General features: G+C 46.0%; 1 protein-coding gene across 3 annotated transcripts in view; it reads right to left on the bottom strand.

Annotated features, from left to right (window-relative positions):
* The window catches only part of FOXN3 (forkhead box N3), a 208,132-nt gene extending 195,838 nt beyond the window's left edge, over nucleotides 1-12,294 (bottom strand). For 2 of the 3 annotated variants that reach the window (XM_064423618.1, XM_064423617.1), the window contains exon 1: nucleotides 12,169-12,291. The gene's annotated coding sequence lies outside the window, so the exon portion shown is untranslated. Of the gene's footprint in view, nucleotides 1-12,168 lie in introns of all 3 variants that reach the window. The other variant, XM_064423621.1, reaches the window with a different exon arrangement.
* Between the last annotated feature and the right edge of the window lie 8,247 nt (nucleotides 12,295-20,541).

The following is a 20,541-nucleotide window of genomic DNA, read 5'->3' as shown; positions in this document are numbered from 1 at the left end:
CCACAAGACAGAAGTTCTTGTGCTTCTGACTGACAAAGATATATGAAAATGCACATTTCATTATCTTGAAATAAATCACTTTATTAATAATGGCAGTGGTAATTGACATAATGTAATAAACTCCTTATATGCATTTCTGTAGCTTAACTATGTTTCCTTCTTCTGAAGCTCATAGCCAAAGCAGTTCTTTAGACTGATACTTGGGCATTTTAGGGGCGTTAGCTTTACTAGCTATTAAAAGAAGTCTTCAGTGATCCTGCTGTCCACATCTGTCTGTCTGTTTCCTCCTTAGAATGTTTAGCCAACCAGATATAAAGACAGCTGTGTTCTCACACTTCTGTACAGCATGGGGGCCAAGACAGAACTTGATGACAGTAACTTGGGGAAAGGCTGCTACCTGGGCTCAGCCATTACACATCAGAGCTCCCCACCACAAGACAAGTGTGTTGACAGCCCATCTTCACTTGCTCCTGTAGTGTCACGAGACTTTGAGATCAGTCCATGGGCTTAAGAGACTGCAGGTCAATAAAGATGAATACAATGCTCCCAGAGGCCTGAGTCTGGCCCTGTGCTCCTCCCTTCATCAGCTGGTAAAATGCTGAATTTTGTGCAAACAAGTAATGGTTTGCATGTTGTTCAGAACAAAATAAAGATATGACAATTACAACAACAAAAATCTGTGTTGCAGCACACCTGTGTATTACAAGATATTCTCATCCACTGGCTCCAAAGAGCCATATGTGCATCACTCACGCTGCCAGAATGGGAACAGTCACATAAATCACCTTTGGTATCAATGAAAGATGCACTTGACAGAGCAAAAATTTCTAAGGAACAGCCAAATTCTAACACTTTACCTACCACTGGGATACAAGTTAGTGATAACCATTATCACCATCACTGTATCAGTGACAACAATGGAATGCCAAACTCTGCATCCATAAAACCACTGCCAGTGCATACCTAGGGAGCTCCCTGAATACACAAAGGTGGAACTGAAATATAAACTATGTACATGATCAAATGCCAAGCTATTTGCTGAGGCAAAATCTTCACTGAAATCAGCTAGGACTATCATAATCAATAGATTTTGGCATGAGAAGGGACAAGCTTCAATTTTTGTCAGTGTTCATGCCCATACTGGCACTAGAACAGATGCTTTTCCAAAGTGCCATGCTGCTTACTTCAAAACTTGTAGAAGACAAGGCACTTTCTCGCCTACAGATGTCCCACCTTGGCTGAGCCTCTTGCCCCTTGCATTTGGAAACAATCAATCCATGTCAGATTCTGCACCTGGGATGGGACAACCCTGGATGTATGGACAGACGGGAGAATGAGAGGCTGCAGAGCAGTGCTGTGAAAAGGGACCTGGGGGTCCTGGTCAATGGCAAGTTGAGCCTGAGTTTGCAGTGTCTGGAGCAAGGAGGGCCAAGCATGTCCTGGGGGACACCAGACCAGACCCAGCATCACCAGCCGGGCAAGGGAGGGGATTGTTCCCTCTGCTCTGCACTGGGCAGCCTCACCTCGAGTCCTGTGTGACAATACAAAAAAGCCATCAAGCTGTTAGAGAGTCTTCAAAGGAGGGTCACAAAATGGTGAAGGGCCTTGAAGGGAAGAGGAATATTTGAGGTCACTTGGTCTGTTCAGCCTGGAGGAGACTGAGGGGAGACCCCACTGCAGTTACAACTTCCTGTGAGGGCAAGAGGAGGGGCTGGCACTGATCTCTGCTCTGTGATGACAGTGACAGAACGGAGGGAATAGCCCAAAATTGTGTCAGGGGAGGTTTAGATTGAATATAAAAAAAAAAGGTTCTTCACCCAGAGGTGGTTGAGAACTGGAACAGGCTCCCCAGGGAAGTGACCACAACCCCAAGCCTGACAGAGTACAAGAATTGTTTGAACAACACACCCAAGCACATGGTGTGAGTCTTGGGGCTGATTCTGTGCAGTGTCAGGAGCTGGACTCCAAAGATCCTTGTGGGTCACTTCTAACTCAGAATGTTCTATGATTCCCAGCACTAGCACTAAAGAGACCCCACAAAGCAGAGCTCTATTTTTGAAATAAACCCATCTCTTTCCAATAGCCCAAGAGCAGAATTCTGCTGCCTTCATCATCATTGTTTTGAATGAGTGAAAGGTGGGAGGGAAGTTTCTGTCAACATTAATCAATGTTTAGGTGGTTCTCTGCCCATTCATTCATGTGCTGAAAGTGTTTTTGACAGTAGGAAATCCACTGAATATAAGCAGGCCAGTAGCAGCTGCTTGAGAAATGCCAATAGTACTGTGCATACCTTCCAAATTTCCCCAATGTCCCTAAGTTATTAGTGGGTGACAGGAGCTTAAATAAAGCATGTGAAACATGAAAGCAGGACAAATAATTATATTGGTATGGCGACTTCTATACTGGAGAGATTTTTTGCTCCAAATACCTTATATCAACTGTAAGTTTTTGGGGTCAGAAAGAAAATTGGTTTTCCATACTATGTCTTTGAGGGAGCAGGGTGCCTGGAATCCCTGCTGCTCTGTGCTCCCAGTTTGTATCCCCACAGAACTAGCAGCAGCTAACAGCAGCAAGCAAGATTGAACACAAACTCAGAATAAAAATTACTACCAAAATATTCTGCTCCAGATTTCAAAGCATTTCCTGAACTGTCCACATCACACCATGATCGAGCATCCTCATTTGAGAGCAAAAAAGGCAAGATGGGAGGAAGCCTGGGTCAAATAAACCAAGTACAGACCATATGGAGAGTGGGTAGAGTCCACCAGCTTGGGACATAACCCTCAAAGGGAGAAAGGGCAAGTGGGCAAGACAAATACTATTCTCAACATCAGCATAGCAAAGGCTGTTTTGTGCAGCTCTTTGAGGAAAGACAACATTGCTTTTCTGACAAAAAAAAGCCTTTGCCACTAGCATTGTGAAATTATACCCTTAAAAAGGGGCTCGGGGGCAACATACTTGTTCCTGGCCCTCTCATCTGCTCCATTCCTTCAATGGGACAGGACAAACCACCAGACAACCTGATCCTACAGCCACAGTCTCTAATCAGCCTGGGTGACAGCTGAGAGGCCTCCTTGTCAGCCCTCTAGGAATGGGAGCAAGGCTGCTGCAGGAGCACACACCAGTCCTCCACCTCCTGGCAACTGCGCTGCAACAGGAGCAGGCCCTGGGATTCCCAGCCCCAGCACTGCAGCAGGGGAACTACTGCTTTCTGAGGAGAACCCACGAGTGACCCACAGTGAAAGGCTTCCCATCTGTTATTGTGCCTCCAAGCCCACCACATCTTTCCTTGCTTTCCCCAGGAGTCACCCCTCAACCATTTTGGCTTCAAGATGCTCAGCCTATTTTCTCAAACTGCTGCAATGGCAGCTTTCCATACAACTAGGAAACAAACCATTCCACTTGGAAAGCCAAAATGCTTTCTGTTTCTAAAGACACTGACTCTTCCACCCAGGCTGGCTGCTTCTGAGGTGCTGGTCTGGGAGATCACCGGAGTCACCAACAGGAAATGGGGATTCCCTCACCTGTCAGAAATTATACCCTGGCTTAGCAAAAACAAAGGATTTTTAAAACACACTTAACTTTTCACAATTCGTGCTGGATTGTTCAGGGTCTTTTTTTCCTGTTTTGGTGCAATTACGTCGGTGCCATTTCCAGTCAGGCTGGTTGCAGTTGTTGCACTGGGTCCCAGCACTGTGAATGGGACAGTTGCTGCAGTAATGACACAGGCTCATGAACAAGGGTGACCATACAAATACATATGCCTAATCTCTACATTTTTCCTATCTTTTAATCTCATTTTCCCCATATTTTACCTCAGTTCTTCCAGTCTCTGTTTTCTTCCTCCTTGCACAAAGCTACTATTTCCTGAGTGAGATCTCCTGTTCAGCCACAACACAAACTGAAGCTGCAATGTTTCTCTCAGACCTTCTTCATCACAGCCCAGCCCTGCTCTTGCCAGACATGGCAGATCAGCAGGAACCCATCTGCTGCCTCCCCTGCCTCCCTATACCCACAGGTGGCTCAGCACTGCACCACTCCCAGACCTGGGGTCTAATATCTGGGGTGCAGCAACTGCAGCTACAATGCCAACGGTGTATTTAACCAGGACACTGTGACTGCCCAGCACCTCTTCGAATTTCCTGAGCACCACGAGTGCAGCCTGCCCTGGGTGCCCAGGGGCAGCAGGCACGGTGCCCAGCTGGGGTGCCCAGGGTAAGCTGGGGCTGGCAGGGCCCTGTCACCCAGCAGAGCTCGGCGCAGAGCGCGGCACGGCGCAGCTGCGGCAGCACCACGGCGCAGCGCCCATTAGTGACGCTGCCGTGACCACCCCCAGGACATTAAGGTCTGCTGCACCACTGCATGAGACTACTCTGCAGTAACAGAAGTGAGGAGGGGAAAAATTAGACATACCAGTAAAGATGTAGCTTATTTATGGTTCAGCTTTTCAAAGTTTACTAACTAGTACAGATTATTCATGGCTCATGTCTTTAAAGAAGTCAGTGTCATTCCCTTTCTATTCTTAACCCTAAGTAATATTTTATGGTTCTGCTATTCCTCCTTTCAGATGCAAAGACATTTGTCCAATCTTGGCTTTGTGAGATGTTGTCTCCTGGCCCTCTTCATCCTTGTCTGGTGATTGTTCTGTACCTTCCACGTCCTCTCTCCAGCTGTGGCCTTAGTTTTGGTCCGTTCTGTACACCCTCCACACCCTGGGCATGATCTAATTCACTCTGACACCACTTCCTGCTGTGCCAATGTGAAATGTACTTTCACTGTCACTGACTCTCCTCTCCAGCCAAGCCCACCTCTCAGCCAGCCTTGCTAACATCTCTTGCTGGGCCTCTCATGATCAAATCAAACCCAATACAGCTGTAATGGACCTTGTGAACTTCCTTTGCTTGTCCAGCCTCTCTATCCCTTCTGAACAAACTTCCACCCTCCCTGTTGCCCAGGCCTATAACCTCTTCCAGTTCCACCATTCTTTACAGCCTCACTCTTCTTGTAATACCACCTGACACACCATCAGGTGGTGTAAGTCAGTGTAATTACACTAACTCAAATGGCATTGTACCAATTTACAAGAGATGAGTTTCTGTCCTGATGCCTCTAAAAGCAAATATATTCTATTTGACAAGTAAAAACCTTCAAGCCAGTTCCCTCAACATCTCCCGTATTTATTTCTGTGATCTCTTGCCCTCTGGACTCCCAACAGCCACATTCTTTTCAAAACATGACTCCTCCTGAAATTCTTACGCATCCCTCAGCTCTCCACTGTTCCAACCCAGAACATTCCCTTCCACTCTCCAGCCTTGTGTATCTACCCACTGCCCACTCCTGAGCCAGTGTTTGGCTTCTTAAGCCTTCTGAATGTACCTGAAATAATCTGGTATGCTAACAATATTTAATTAACAGTAACAAATCATTCACTAATTCACAAATGTATGTTACAATAAAATAGAGGGAAAAAATAATTTTAAAAAATAATATTTAAAAGGAAAGAGAGCCACCATGAAAGCTGAACACCAATTTCAAATTCAGACACAATTAAAAAGCCCATGTTTAACACAAGCTGGACATGACTGCAAATGTATGTACTGAATCACCAAGATTACATAAAGCATTACATTTTATTTGTTTCCCCTAACACCAAGCACTGTGCTATCCCAGGTGAGCTGGAAGTTTCATACTCATTTTAACACCAATATAAATCTTGGCTTAAGCCAAACACACCACAGTATAAAATGATGCAATGGACACCACAATAACACCCTGCATCTTCACACTCTCTAGACCACATGGTGAAGTTTTGTAATGGCTGGAGACCTGACACTTAGTGGACCTGACCTTGCCACTGTAGCTATCATTGATATGTTTCCAGTTTATAAAGAAAAATCAAAAAAAGAGGGGAAAAAAACCCACCAAAAACCACCTTACACAGTTTTTTTTTTTTTTTTCTGATTAGTATCTATTAAAAAAAAAAGGGCACTTTCCAAAAAAGTAGAATTTAGGCTTTTCCACACCTGGAGGGCTGCAAGAATGTGGAGGCAAGATCAGGTCTTTAATGAGAGTACTAAGGACTTCACCATATGCACCATGCCAAAATGATAAAATGTTAATGAAGTGAAAGTATATTAGTGAATTATTAAAATTTCACTCCTCTCTGCAAAGCACAGAGTAAGAAAAACACAGTGAAGATAATGATAGAAATAGGATCAAAACATTTGGATCCCTTCACCACCTCCAACATTAAAGCTTTACAAAATGTGGTGTTAAAATTAACATATTAATTGAGTAGCTTCTACAAATGATCTACTGTAAAACCCAGTTCAAAACAAGTTGGAGTAAGGGCTAAAATGAGACAAATCAGTTAAATCTAGATGGATCGGACCTACAGCTTCCTCCCATCTCTAATAACCTCTCATAACCCCTCTAATGCCTCTGCTCCTCTCCCCAGCAAGCCCAGCCACAACTAAACTGCCCACAGGAAGATCTCACTGGGGGCAGTAACAGTGAACAGGGCTCCCCATGGGTTGGGCTGGGGAGTTCATGTCTGTGTGCCATGCCAGAAGCTGTGTCCAGGGAAAAGTTTGGCCTCACTATGAAGCCCAAGAGCTAAAGCAGAAAGCAGCTCAGTAGCAGGGTCCTGCAGAGGTGCCAGGGGGTGGGGAGGGGAGCCTTGGTGAGCCTGGCACTGGAGGCAGGGCCACAGGAGACATGAGGCCACTGCTTTCAGCAGGGCAGGCAAAGGTCGGGCAGAGAACTACACTAACAAGAACAAGGGCTTTGCCACATAGCATTAAGGAGCAATTTCCAGTGAAGCTGCCATTCTGTAAAACGCTTTCCAGGGTCTAGCTTGGATTGCCTTGTACATAAAGTCCCGTCTGTTAGGACATCTGGAGAGTTCTCCTTGCAATAAAAGTAAATATGCCCAGACATGGTGAGCGGGCTCTATCAGCAAGCTGGTGGCAGGTAAGCAGTTTGCCATTAGGATCCCACTAGGGAATCTCACACTTTGCCTGAGCAAACGGTTCAGTGCAGGGTCCCACCACAACTCAGAACAAGGGAGGCAGGCAAAGGAAGAAACTGGTGTGGGCCAAATGCATCCCACTCCTGGAATACCTGTCTTTGTATGGCTTTAATCTATTTTCAGTAAAATGTAACACATTCAGTGTTGGAAATTTCATTGTATCAGCTAACATTGATATAAATTCCTGCTAATGTTGCAAAAAAAAAAAAAAAAAATCCCAGCGTCAAACATCTAGGGAGGTCTTTGCATTCCATGGCACCTAGCAAGCCTGATCAGAGGTCACAGCCTTGCCATCTGTCTGTCCTGCAGTCAGTGTGGACACAGAGAAAACCATCTCCAGCAGAGACTCTTAGACTACAGACAAGAGAAATAAAAGAGCAACAAAATACTGTCCAACATAATAAGTAGAAGCTTTGCCTCCAGTAGACTTAGCCTGTCCAGTTTTCGCAGGCATGGAATAGATGCACTTTATGGAGAGTTTTGTAAGAGCATAATGTGTCCCCTAGGTACCTCCCTAAGAGTGGTGGGGAGAAACTGATCCCCAGGCAGCAAGCAGCCACCAGAGCCTGGGCCAATGTGAAGGTGTGCTACACAAACACCTGACAGCTGTGTGTGCAGCCGTGGTGAGCTTCAGCCATTCCCCAGGCCCCCTTCCTTCACCAGCCACCTCCAGAGCAGGGCTATCCTCCAGAGCAGGGCTATGCCACTGCTCTGCACCCGTCTTCAAGGGGAACAAACGGGACACTGGGAGCCTCACTCCTTCGTGGGCTATGCTGACACCCAAGGCACAAACTCTTGGCTAGACAACCAGCTTCACTTCCAAACAGTTGTAAGTCCCAAGGATACTAAAGGCACCTAAAGCCTTACAGTGAGTTCAGGGAGGGCTTGAGTTGCTCTCATGCTTGGCAGCTCGAGGCATTTTAAATGGAGCAGAATTTCCAAAACTCTAGGACAGAATCACTTCCCAAAAACTGCCCTGCCTTGCAGAGCTTCAGGCTTGTTTCCCAGAATCAGCTGATCACTTCTGAAAACACATAGCTGTAATTTTATACTTAACTGAAACACTGCTCTGTTGGAGTACTTTATTATTATTATTATTTTGTTACAATTTTATTTTGGCTTGGTCATGACAGAAGGTAACAAGGCAAATGCAGTTTCATTACAAATATGTCAAAATTGTGGCCAAAGTCACACTGCATTGTGTTACATCTAAAGTGGCAAATTCCAGCATCAACCACGACAGTCCCATTCCACTCCAGTTTAGGCTTCCAGACAGCCCTGGCAGCTTCTCCTGCCAGGAACAGCTCCTAACACCAAGACATCTCCTACAACAAAAACCCACCACTTGAATCTACTCAGCATGCCAGGCAGCTTCTCACAAATTTATATAACTTTTCCATGTTTCCCCCTCAAAACCCTCTGCAAAGCTTAACACCATAAAAACCCTGTTGTGAGCTGACATCAGAGAAATATTTCTTTCCCTGAGCCTCCTTGCTTATGAGAACTAAACTGCTGCCCTCACCTTTGCTCTGGACCTTCATCCAAAGCCGTGTCTAATCTTACAAGCCTCCAACCTGGCATCCCAGCCATGCTGGGCAGAGACCAGAAAACTACTTGCATTTTCTGGAACCACTGCTTATATTCTCACCCCCAGCCCCACATCCCAGACACATACACACCACACTGGTGCATTAGCATGAGTACACTTGGGAAACGCGAACATATTTTCTAAGTTTTAATCCATTAGCAATTGCTAATTAAAGGGCAATTAATTTGACTCCCAGCTCGGCTCCTAATTTGCCTTGCAACTTTGTGCTGTCCATGTGAAATGCTAAGTTTCGGCTTCCTATGCTCCCACAACTTCTGTGGATATTAGAACATTAATTTCTGTAAAGTGATTTATGATCCATGATGAAAGGCAGTTCAGAACTGTAAGAACTGCTCCTATTAGTAAAATAACTGGTGCATTTTTTGATCTTTCATTTTAATGGGGGAAGAAAAAGAAAAGCCTAGCTGAGTATCAGCAATGAGGCTCAAAAGGTAAAAATTGCAAATTGGACACATCTGAAAACATAGCCCAGAGAGGCTGGTGGGGTGGCTTTTTATAACAGCAAAAAAATGACAGGACAACACAAGCATTTAACTTCTTGCATTTCCCTTGAGAATGCCTGGCATCATAAAACTTTCACAAACTAAAATCATTAGAGATAAATAAAGTAGCACAGACACAGAGGGTGATGAAGGGTCAACCTAGGAGATACCTAATCCAGCTCATTTCCTTCAATGTGTAAAAACAAGTAACCGACACGTTTCCTGCCCATGAACCTTCCTGCCGATAAGGGTGCTCCCAACAACAGGAAATTCGCCTCTAGAAGCAAAAGCACACTTTTGCTACCAAGCCAAACTTTCTCTATCTGAGCCTCACAGCAATTAAAAGCAGCATTTGTCTCATCAGAAGTGAGCTGGATTAAAGAACTGCCTGACTCCCTAAGCCTCTGCCCACCACAGGGAGCAGGGTCCCACCTCTTGCACCTGGTGCCAGCCCAGCTGCCAACAGGGACTCCCCAGTCAGAAGCAGGCATTGCTCCCTCTGGCTCGACCATCCCTTCAGCCTGCTCTGCCTGCAACCAAGTTTTAAAGTCAGGCCTTGCTTGGGTTTTCTGGACAGCAAGATCCAAGGCTGTGGGTAAAGAGGTTACTGATCACCTCAGCCCCCTGCAAGATTTACCTCCTGATCACCAGTCTCTGGTTCTCTTAAGAAATAATAACACAAAAAGTGTAATATGCAAGCAAACCAGTCATTTAAGGTTTCAAAATGATGATGATTTATACAGTGGGTGAAGCACTAAAGTGCTATTTCTCAGCTTGGTCACTACAAAATGAAGATTAAAGAGAGGAACAAAAGGAAATGTTTTGGAGAAAATGCAGTGAATACTCAAAGGCCTATCACAAACATCTGAAATCAACGGATGCTGCCCAAGAAAATCAGCAAAAACATTAACACCTTTCTTATGAGTTTGCTGTGAAATAGCTCTCCTGCTTCAAAAGCAAAATAGCCTCTCCTTTCACACACAATAAACTTTCAATAGTCCAGCAAAGTAAAACTTCAATTTACAACAATAATAGTCTGATTTTCTCATGCTGCATTCAGCAGCAATGAAGTATATTTTATTCTCATATCTCTGCTTTTCTCCTCATAGCATGCTATAACAGAATTGTGTTTTCTTTTTTTCTTAAAAGCGCTGCAAAGGACTTCCCAAAGTCATTCACCACCTTTTTTTTTTAATAGGTGATGCAGATCTGTGAAATGGATTTAATATGCAAAATCATTACATCTTAATATAGCTTCATAATACAAAGGAACAGAGGGAAATCAATCCCAACTTTATTTGCCAGGTCCATAGATGCCCATGGAAAGAAGCATGGCCTGATCATCCAATTGTAAAAAAGTCAGCCCTTGTTACTTTTGCCTTTTAAGCCGCACCATCCTTCTGCTTTGAGCCTTTTCTCAGGTTCCCCAGCAGCAGGCCAGGCTGGGGCAGACACCAGTGGACATGGGACAGGTGGCTGCATCTCCTCAACTCCTCCTTGGATGGAAAGTGTGGGACAACGTCCAGGGAGGAGAGCGGGAGGCGGCGGTGCAGGGTTTTATTGTAAAATGACCTTGATTTGACAGGCATGTTCTCAGGTTTCAACAGATGCTGTGGGAAAGGCAACAGCAGCCAAGGCGGTCTGCAGGCATTTCTGATGATATGCAGACTTTTTTCTTCTGCCTATTTTTTTTTTTTTTAAATACATGGGGGGGGGGGGCGGGGGGAGTCTTCTCAGTTTCCATGACAACAGTGTCTCCACTTGTCTGTTATTAGATACCATCCGCTTCCTGTGTCTAAATTTTTAAACCAATCAGAAAAGTGTTTATAGATTTTGTAGCTCCTGGGACAGTCCCTCTCCTCCACGAGAGCTACTTTAATGACACGTAACGCTCCGGCAGCCAGGGCTGCAAGGCCTTACATTTTCGGCTGCAAAGTGATCACAGTTTATGCTGTTTACCGGCTGATTCATGGGCTGTGCCAGAGAAAACTGGGGGTCTGCTGCCCGATTTACCGTACCCTTAACAGACGTTACCACGTCAGATTGTTTCAAGAACCACACGAACTCATTTTCATTGTTGGCTGATTGTTGTTTCTGATTCATCCCATGAAACAGCAGGATCTGTCCCTGCGTGACACGCGATTGCCTCGGCGAGGCCGCTATCCCGCCGGAGTACCGGTCCGCCCTGACGGAAATGGATTCACCGCACAGCATCGCCTGCTGCAATTAAAGTTTCGGCAAACTGGGCTCCGAGAGCAGCCGCACTGTAACCGTGCGAGCAGATTTACACGGGCATATTTTTGATGAGTAAATAATACCTGGCCGCATCACAGTCGGCAAGTCAATAAGGAAATCCTTCTCCAGGGCGCAGGGACACGCGCATACATTGTGAAGGAATTAGCACACGGTAAGTCCAGTTAAGTGAAGAGCCGGCACTGAGGACCGACGAGCAACGGCGAGCTGTTTTGAGAAGGGAAAAATCCCTCTCCCGGCGGCTCTGACAGGCCAACACTACCGGAGGAGGATGCCCTTCAGGCGGGTGTGCAGGCACAGACGGAGCCCGGGAAGTACCGAGCGGCTTCTTGCCGGGCGGGGATCCAAGCGCCGGCGGCACGCAGGAACAAAAGGGAGCGGTGGGGGGGCCGCCCGCCGCCGGCTGCGCCGCTGCCCCACCAGCGCCCGCCGAGCCGGGGCCGGAGCGCCGGGCCGCGCTGTCGGGGGCACAGCCCGCCCGGGATGCGACCCGGCAGCCGCCCCGCACGCGGCTCCGGCTCGCCCAGGGCGCCCTTCCCTTCCCTTCTCTTCCCTTCCCTTCCCCACCGCCCGGCGGGGCTGCTCGGCGGCGGGACGGCGGCAGCCGCGCGGGGCAGCCCCCACAGACGCCCCGGGGCGGCGCCGCTGCCCGCCCGCGGCAGCCGCCGGCCCAGAGGCCCCAAAAGTTTGGCCGCGGCTCCCCGGCCCGGGAGGGACGGGGCGCGGCGATAGCGGCCAGCCCGGGCGGGCGGGCACCCGCTCCCGATGACACCGCGAAACGCCCCCGCCGTTACCTCTGTCGCGTCCCGGGCTCCCGCGCCGCCGCGGGGTGGTGGGCGCTCCCCGCGGCCGCCCCGCTCCGCGCCCCGCGGCGGGAGGCAGCCGGAGGCAGCCGCAGCCCGCGCCGCCGCTGCCGCCCCCAGCCCGCCCCCGGCGGCGGCGCCGCGCCCCGCCGGGCCCTAGCGCCGCCCGCCCGCCCCGCCCCGCCGAGCCGGCCCCCGGAGCTGGCGGCTGGTGCCCGCGCCGGGCTTCCCCGGAGGAGAAACTTCGGGAGCGGGAAGCTGGCGGGGGCGGGTTGAGGGGTGCTGCTCCCTGGGGGTATTTTCCTGCCGCTGTGCGGAGATGCAGCAGGCTCGAGCGGAGGATGCAGGTCCCACGCGTTCTGTCCCTTTTCCTTCAGGGGAACCCTCTCGGGCCCGCTGTCCCACCGGGGCCGGGCCTGCCCGGCCCGTCCGCCCGCCGCGGCACCACCCCCGGCGAGTGCCCACACGGCCCGGCCGCCTTCCTTGGCTGTCGCGTTGCGACCGGGAGTGGCCTTCGTGCCACCGGAGCCGGTCTTTTACACTTTGGAAATCGAAAACATGCAGAACGAAAACTGTTGTTTTTTACCGTCTTACCCGCCAGGAGCCTCAGTGGGGCCTGACACCTCCTTGCATCGTAATTAGGGCAGACAGCAGAGAAACCTCCCCATGCCAGAAGAGCCTGCAATTCCAAGGGTGCACCTGCCTCCTGCTGCCCACCTCTCTGCCCCTTTGCAGCCCTCCCCGCCAGCCTCCTCCTGCTGCTTGTCCTGCCTTGCTGCCAGGAAAGGTGAGGGGAGCTTTGGGCTGAACCGAGGCCCGTCTGTAAGTGCAAAGGCTGGCAGGATCTCAGAGGGAGCTGGTGCCATCAGCACTGCCACGCACCTGGAGACTGTCAAACCTGTAATGGGCATTTATTTATTAATTTTAAGTTAGCTTTCTTTAACCAACCCTGTAGAATGACAACTTGAGGTATATGTGATTGCTGTAGTGATTTCAGCAAAAGCCTAGTTTATTCTTTTAGATTTGTTTTATCATAATGGCTGGGAATGGTTGGTTCAGAATGAGATGAGATCTTTTCCCCTAAGAGATACATTCTTTCCTGGACACAAAGCTTGGACATAAGACAGAATGACAGCTGTTATCCCCCCAATTCTTTTTCCTGCCTACGCAAACTCCACTACAGGATTGCCAACCTTAGATCAACATGCTTTGCTGTGGGCATGACACAAGGAGACCCAGATTTTGCACCAGCATATCGCACGACAATGTACAAAAAGTATCAACTCTGAATTTTAATGACAAGATTTTAAAAAAGAAAAGGAATGGGGTTTTCTATCTGTATCAAATATAGCTCTACTAGAAACTGGAAAATTGTTCCTCTGCCCTTTTTTCTTGCTGTCTCCAAGTTGATTTTGAAAAGCCAGTATAGGTTGGAGTAGCAGTGTAGCCTTTCCATTTGTAAAACTTGCTGGCCTGAAACTTCTCCCTGCCCCCATCTTGGTCCTAGTTATGTCCCTGAGCATTGCTCACCTGTGCAGATGGCAAAACCTCCTGTTGATTCCCTAATGCTCACCTCTTCAATGGATGGATGGGCTCGGTTTATTCCAAAGTGAATATAAAACCTTTGGGTTTCCTGAGAAAAGTTACAGTTTTCATTTTGTAGGTGGTTTTGGTGACACAGAGACAGAGACAATCCCATCCCAAAGGATTCCTGTGTAAGACACACAGGTTCCTCGTTCAGTTCAGTTGAAAGTTTTCTACTGACTGCTCCACAAAAGCTCTGCAAAATTTTCAAAGACTGTGTTGGGATAGATCAGCCTGGCTTGCTGAATGCCCTTACAGCAAAGCACTGACAAAAATCAGAAGGTGTGGAATGAACCCAACCCCAGGCTCCCCTTCCAGGTTTGTTTCCTGGTTCCGATGGGTAACTATTGCAGTGATGGTCACTGGAGAAGCTCTCAAAGCAGAAATGCCTGATTTGGTTTTAGTGACAACACCCCAATAGTAGCTGAACATTTGGGCTCAACTATTGATGCATCTAGAGCTGGGGACCCTGGGTACCATGTTAATAACAAGATTTCTATTAATTTGTTTTAAAAATACAGATACCTGTTTGCAACATCATCACATAAGGAAATCTCACAAAAGCCAACAGACTCCATGAAGGGTAAAATCCTGGTGCCACTGAAGCAATGCCCAAGTCTTGTAATGAACCTGGATACTACAGGTGCTGATAATCCTCTCAGGGCAACTTCATATCAACAGTACAATCAAGGCATCTTGTCCTGTGCTTACCCATTAACTCTAAGGCAGGTATTTTTCCTAATGAAATCAGTTTTAACATTCCTTTGTTCTTTGATCAGATTATCTGAATTACTGTGTGCCTGCATCTATGCTAACCACAGCCGTTTGAAACCTCAGCCTAAGTTCCTTCAAAATTGAGCCGCAAGTGCGTGCATTTCCCTTCTTCTGTTGTTTGCTCTCAAGTGATGCAAGCTTCATTATTCTTTAATTTCTTCCTCCTTCCTCCCACTCATGTATTTGATGCTTTCTTACATGCTTTGTAGCTCTACTTCCCACCTCCTCCTCATTTAGATCCTTCCAAAAGAAAAGAGTGTTTTAGAAGACCCACATTTGCAAGGGAAAAATATTAATAGTGGAAATTTTCTCAGAGATGCATTTTTCCTATGCCTGCAAGTGCATCTTGTCTCTCTGTATCAATCCAAGCCATGTTAACTCTCCCATGTAGAGGCTGCTTTGTTATCTCTATCTGCCGGATTAAATTAATGGAGATGAAATTCTTACCTCTCTCCAAACTGGGGAGAATTTATGATTTATGCTGTAGAAATTTTGTGATGTCCACATCAGTCTATTTTATCTAATTTTCCTTGGAGATTTTCATTAAGTCTTGTTCTCCTGGAGAGTCTGTAAATCCAAGCTCTCCAGCTAACAGCTCCTGGGTTATTTCTGTCTCTTGGCCTGAGTTTGCAGCCCCCAGAGCAGCCCCAGGGCACAGGTGACTCTTCTCCTACCTCAGGAAAAAATGTCTCTGCTGCATCCTCTCTGCTGCCAGCACATCTGTTTGACCCTTGCTCCAGGGTCAAACAGATGAGAGGCTCTTTGCCACAGGGAACCCTACTGGGAAAGGCTCCAGTCTCACAGGGGAGGCAGCTCAAAAGGAGCTTGACTGCATCTACTGAGTCGCCCTAAGTCCATCTATAAAAACCCTTTGTGCCTCTTCAAGGTCTTGCTGTAGCAAGATGTGATTATTTATCAAGGAGTGGAGCTAGGTGTTGCATGAGATGTGAACAGTGCTCCTGTGTGTGCCCTGCCCCATAACATTGTGTTATGCTGATACCCATTCCCTTTTGATATTTCCAAAATATTTTATCAAGACTGGGACGTATGGAGAGCTCTCAGGACAGGTAGTGTAGCTAATGGGGGGCACATGAAATTGAGCATAAATGTGGTAGGAGATTGGTCACCGTACAATTGCTCACTTGTCACTTCCAAAATGTCATTTTATAGCTGTGCTCTTTCCCTGTTTGTTTCAAGCAAGTTTTGAACTTGTTTGCTCTCTTCATTTGAACACAAAGATTGAGGTGCCAGTGCTTTAAGATAGATCATGTTTTCAAGGGCAGGACTCAGTGACTCTTTCTATTTACCCATTTTCCATTCATATCTAACACTGCAAAACCAGAAGACAAATAAATAAAAAATTCATCTAACTTTTCAGGTATATCTAATATACCCAGTGCCTCAGTTTTTTTGCGTGTCTGATTTGAGGTATGATTTCCATAGGATAAATACCTGTGCAGTTCCAGGACAATTTGCTGTTGTGTCTCAGATGCATAGGGCACACAGCCCAGACTCTGCACTGGAACACAGCTGCCACTGCTGTACAGCCCATCACTCTACCCCATAAGGCTGGGCCCCATCAAATTAAAGAAATACAGGGGGATTACAGTAATGCCATTCCCTCTTTCATGCTGCTGAATCAAGTCCCACTCGCCTTCCCCTTGAACAGCCAGTGAGACTTTTTATGGTCACATAGGGGTACTTAATTACACCCATATATGTGTTTTTGCACTACTTTAGTAACAGGGTAAGAGTTGAGCAATAGATTTAATTTTATGGTCCAAAAGGAAAAACTCAGGTTCTCTAGTGGACAATGAAACTGGAGTTTTCCACTCATCCTTATTTTATTTTTGTTAATACCACCTTTAAACTTTGAATTATCCTGCAAGTATTAAGGCTCATTAGCTTTGTTTCAGCTTGTACTTTGTGTTAATGGGACAGCTTTTTTGTAGCAAATATGAATCTCTTGAATGCTAAGGCTTAAATGTTTAATAAAAGCCATTAGTAGAACTATGTAAGGACTTATTTGAAAGGTGATGATCTTCTTATGGTTACTGCTATATCCCCAGTTGCCAGTGATCTTTCTGGCTTGCCTTTTGCTTATAGCAGGCCTTGAGCTTTTACCTTTCCATGCATGGGATAATCTGATTCCCCCATACTATACTAAACACAAGCTCCAGCCTACGTACCCCATGCATTTTCCAAGCTCACACACATACAGGAGGAGAGAGACCTTCAGCCTTCCTGCATGACTGAAACATTTTTAAAACAGAAGGGCCACTTAACCAATGAAATAAAGCATTTTTGTTAAAAAATATTTCATATGCACTTTTTCTTGTAGTCTTGCCAACATCTATTAAATTAAACATCTACAGATCTGAGCACTTGCAACCCCTTTTGGAGTCTTGCTCACAAAAAAAAGTCTGTTTCAATGGTCCTCTGTAAATTCTCCGGGGTCTTTCATGTCTTGCTTTGCAGGCACCCACATTTCTCCCAGGGAAATCTCTCCAGTGAGCCTAACAGGGGCCCAGCCAAAACATCACAGTGAGAAGCGCTTGCTTTGTTTCCCAAGTGTTTCCTCAAAAATGTTTGCCTGGATCCATCTTCTCTCTCTTGGGTACACATCTTGACAATCCAGCTATTGAAGTAGCTCAATGTATGCACACAATAAACATGTCAACACATCACATTCATAAATTATTACAGGCAATGCCAAATCTGCCACAAGGATTTTTTTCAACTTGACACTGTAGTAGAGGATCTTCAATGGCAGAAATGCTGAAAAACTGACTGTGAAAAATAAGGTTATCTGTTTATCTGATGTAACCAGGATACAAGACAGCATATGCTTTATGGTTACTGGGGAAAAAGAAAAGTAGAAGTAGAATTTAGTGAGAAGTAGAATTTAGAATAATATAAAACCACCAGAAAACATTTATGAAGTTGTTCTGCTACTTCCAAAGTTAGTCCTAGCTGTCTCTGAAGGAATCATTAGGAAGCATGGTAGTCTTCAATGTTTTGTAAAATTAGTTTTTCTTTTCAATTCTTTGATCAGTCATCCTGGAATTTACTCAGCAGTTAGAGGTTGTTACTTTGGTTGCAACACCAAAAATTCAGTCACTTTTTTTGGCTGTTCTAGATCTAGCCTGAGACATAGGGATGCTCATTATACCTCCTCATTTACATCAGCATCTGCTTCCCAGGCCTTTTCCTTTCTCTGTGGATCTCCCACTTCTCATCCTTCTCAGTGTGGCACCCTCCATGCTGCCCTCCCACCGTGCTGCTGAGCACAGGCCGTTGCACTTTCCTGTGTCTGACCTGGGCAGGGTTAAGGATTTTGCTGCCTGGTGTAGCTGTGCTCTGCCTCTGAAGTGACACTGCTGAATCACCATCATGCCCTGTGTGACAGCACCAGTCTCCTTCAGCACAAGGTAACCCTGTTCAGCACAGACTGCTTCCTCAGGTGGTTCAAGCAAATATTTAACAGAGATGGATTGAAAATACAGAGCATCCCAGTTCACTGTGGCTCAGGAACAGTCAGAAAGTGCTATGATGCTGCTCCAAGTCCCTTCTGCAACTGTTCTGACAGATCTCCCAGAGCTCTTCACTAGCTCACCAAATTCAGCCACTCCATCCCCAGATCTGCTTCAGAGGCTTTGGGCCACCACAGTGCCTCAGACCTGGGGTAGAACAGCACATGCATTAAAGTCAAAAGAGTGAAAATCAGACCATTAACCTCTTAATCTCTATTTGGGATTTGTCAAAACCTGGGGCTTTGCTTGCCATGATGCTTGTTCCTGACAGCTTCCCAAGACATGGCTTGGGCAAATGATGTAAATTTTAGCTCTGGTGGTGCCCAGGGCTGTGGAGGAGGAGCTTCCAGTCTGCTCTGGTGTTGTGCTAATTTGCTATGTGTTATTGAAGCTAAACATCCATCCTGCAAGCCTGTGATTTGAAATTCTCATGTAACTTTATCTGGCTTTGAGTTTCCCCAGGTATGTAGATCTGGCTCCTTCCAGCAATGTTTTTAGCATGGCCCCATACACTGGCCTTCACTGCAGCTCTCACCAATCAGCCATTTTAATTATGGCAAATATTTTTTTCACAGCACCTTAATTATTTTACTGGCTTTCAAGTTCTGAGATGAGTGGCATCTAATTATCTGGGTCTCTTTTCTTTTGCCTCTGCTTCTGATACTGTCTTGTCTTTCATGTATGTAAAGGCTAAATGAACAGGAAAGAGATTTTTACCACTATTCTAATAGTTCAGTATGCCAGCCACACATTCAATATTTTTCAGGTATTGATACCTGTATCAAAATGAAGGAACTGCAAGTAAAACAACATGGTGGCAACAAACAATAAAATACTGTGACTTGTGGGTTCATCATTTTTGTCTTGAGGTTTGATTCAGGTTAAATCCTTCCTCACAATAATTCCTGTCCAACTTGCATCCCAATGGCTCTGGCCATGCAACAGCTGTTGTATTTTGTGTCTTCACCTTGTTTTTTTCTCAAGAGGGAAAGCTCACAGATACTAGCCCCTGTACCTGTTACAAGCAGTAGGGCTGGAGTATTGTACAGCAAAAACAAAACCTCCACATTTTATTGGGATGAATCAAAGACACTGATCAAGTTATCTTGTAAACTAGCTTTATATGCATCTTGTTAAAAAATATAAGTCATAATAACACAGTTATTCAGGAAACAACTACTTCTGCCAATTTTTTGCTTTTCTTGCTTGAATGTTTATGCTCCAAGGCTAGCCCATCTGGTTTAAATTGTAGGATGGAAATCACAAGATCTATCCACCATTCCCTGACTTGTAATCCTGGAAAAGACTGGAAGTAGTTTGGCAACGTAATGTTTCCCTGCCTCCTGCAGAAACAAATCTCCAGCTTCAGAGTAGATTGCAGCAAACAATAGAGTAATTTCAAGACATAGACCCAAGGCACAAAATTGGCAGCTGATTGAGGTTCCTAGTAAGTCAGTGGCTGGCATTAATGTTGAGGTTCAGGATATTATAAATTAAATAGGAATTAGCTGTGCAATCTATATTTGAGCCCAAACTTGGATACCAAACCCCATGAAGTTCAGCAGACTCCTGGATGTCTTTTATTGGTCTCCAAGCTTTTGCCCTAGAGTAGAGGTGTTAATAGTCCAGTTCCTTCCACAGTCTGCTGAATACAAATGCAGATGAATGCTTTGTGTGGCTATTGCAGAGTTATTTGTTGTGTGGTGTTGCATGGTGAAGGTCTCAGTACCATCAATGTACTATCTCTCAAAATTCATTCAATCAGGGATTCTTTATTGTCTCCACTTTACAGGTGAGGCAAGAATATGCAAAAAGATTCAGCCACAGAGAGTCTTAATTCATCTGGGAGTCCTCCATGAGTGCTGCAACAGCAGAGCCAGCCGTTCCCTTGCTGAATTCAATGTGACAGGCTGATATCTGATACCTGAACAGCACCCTCCTTGCAGAGTTCCCAAATCCTTTCACAAAAATGGCTGAACAGCCTTCTTCCTAATTTGCAGGTGGAAAATGGAAAAAACAAACAAATCCCTATGAAAACATCTTACCCACTGCAAGGAATTCCTAAGTCAAGAGAGGGACCAGGTTTGTGAAATGCTTTGAGATAGCTGGGTAGGACATTTACCAAATTTTAAGGCATGACTAAATACAGTTGCTGTTTGTTCATGAACTGTCACAGGATGCTATGTTAATCACAGTGGAAACTTAAGAAATACCCATGCGTCCTTGGCTGGTTAGCAGCAGGATTGCTTGGACATGCCAGGATGGCAGAGCGCTGTGTGCTGGCCTGTTTCAACCCCTCGGGATAGACCCAGTCACGTGGAACAATGAGGGCTTTGAAGCTATCTGCCTCACTTGTATAGGGTGTGGAGCAAGTGTCATTTAGCCCCTTTCAGATAACTGATTGGCCACTGCTTTTCATTACTAAGTAACCATCAAGATAAACAGAGATTTACTGCTTTTAAGGCAATGAGGC

The sequence above is a fragment of the Passer domesticus genome, chromosome 6, assembly GCF_036417665.1.
Source record: "Passer domesticus isolate bPasDom1 chromosome 6, bPasDom1.hap1, whole genome shotgun sequence".
Lineage (NCBI taxonomy): Eukaryota > Metazoa > Chordata > Aves > Passeriformes > Passeridae > Passer > Passer domesticus.
Note: the sequence above shows the minus strand (reverse complement) of the source record. Positions and strands in the feature narration are given on the sequence as shown.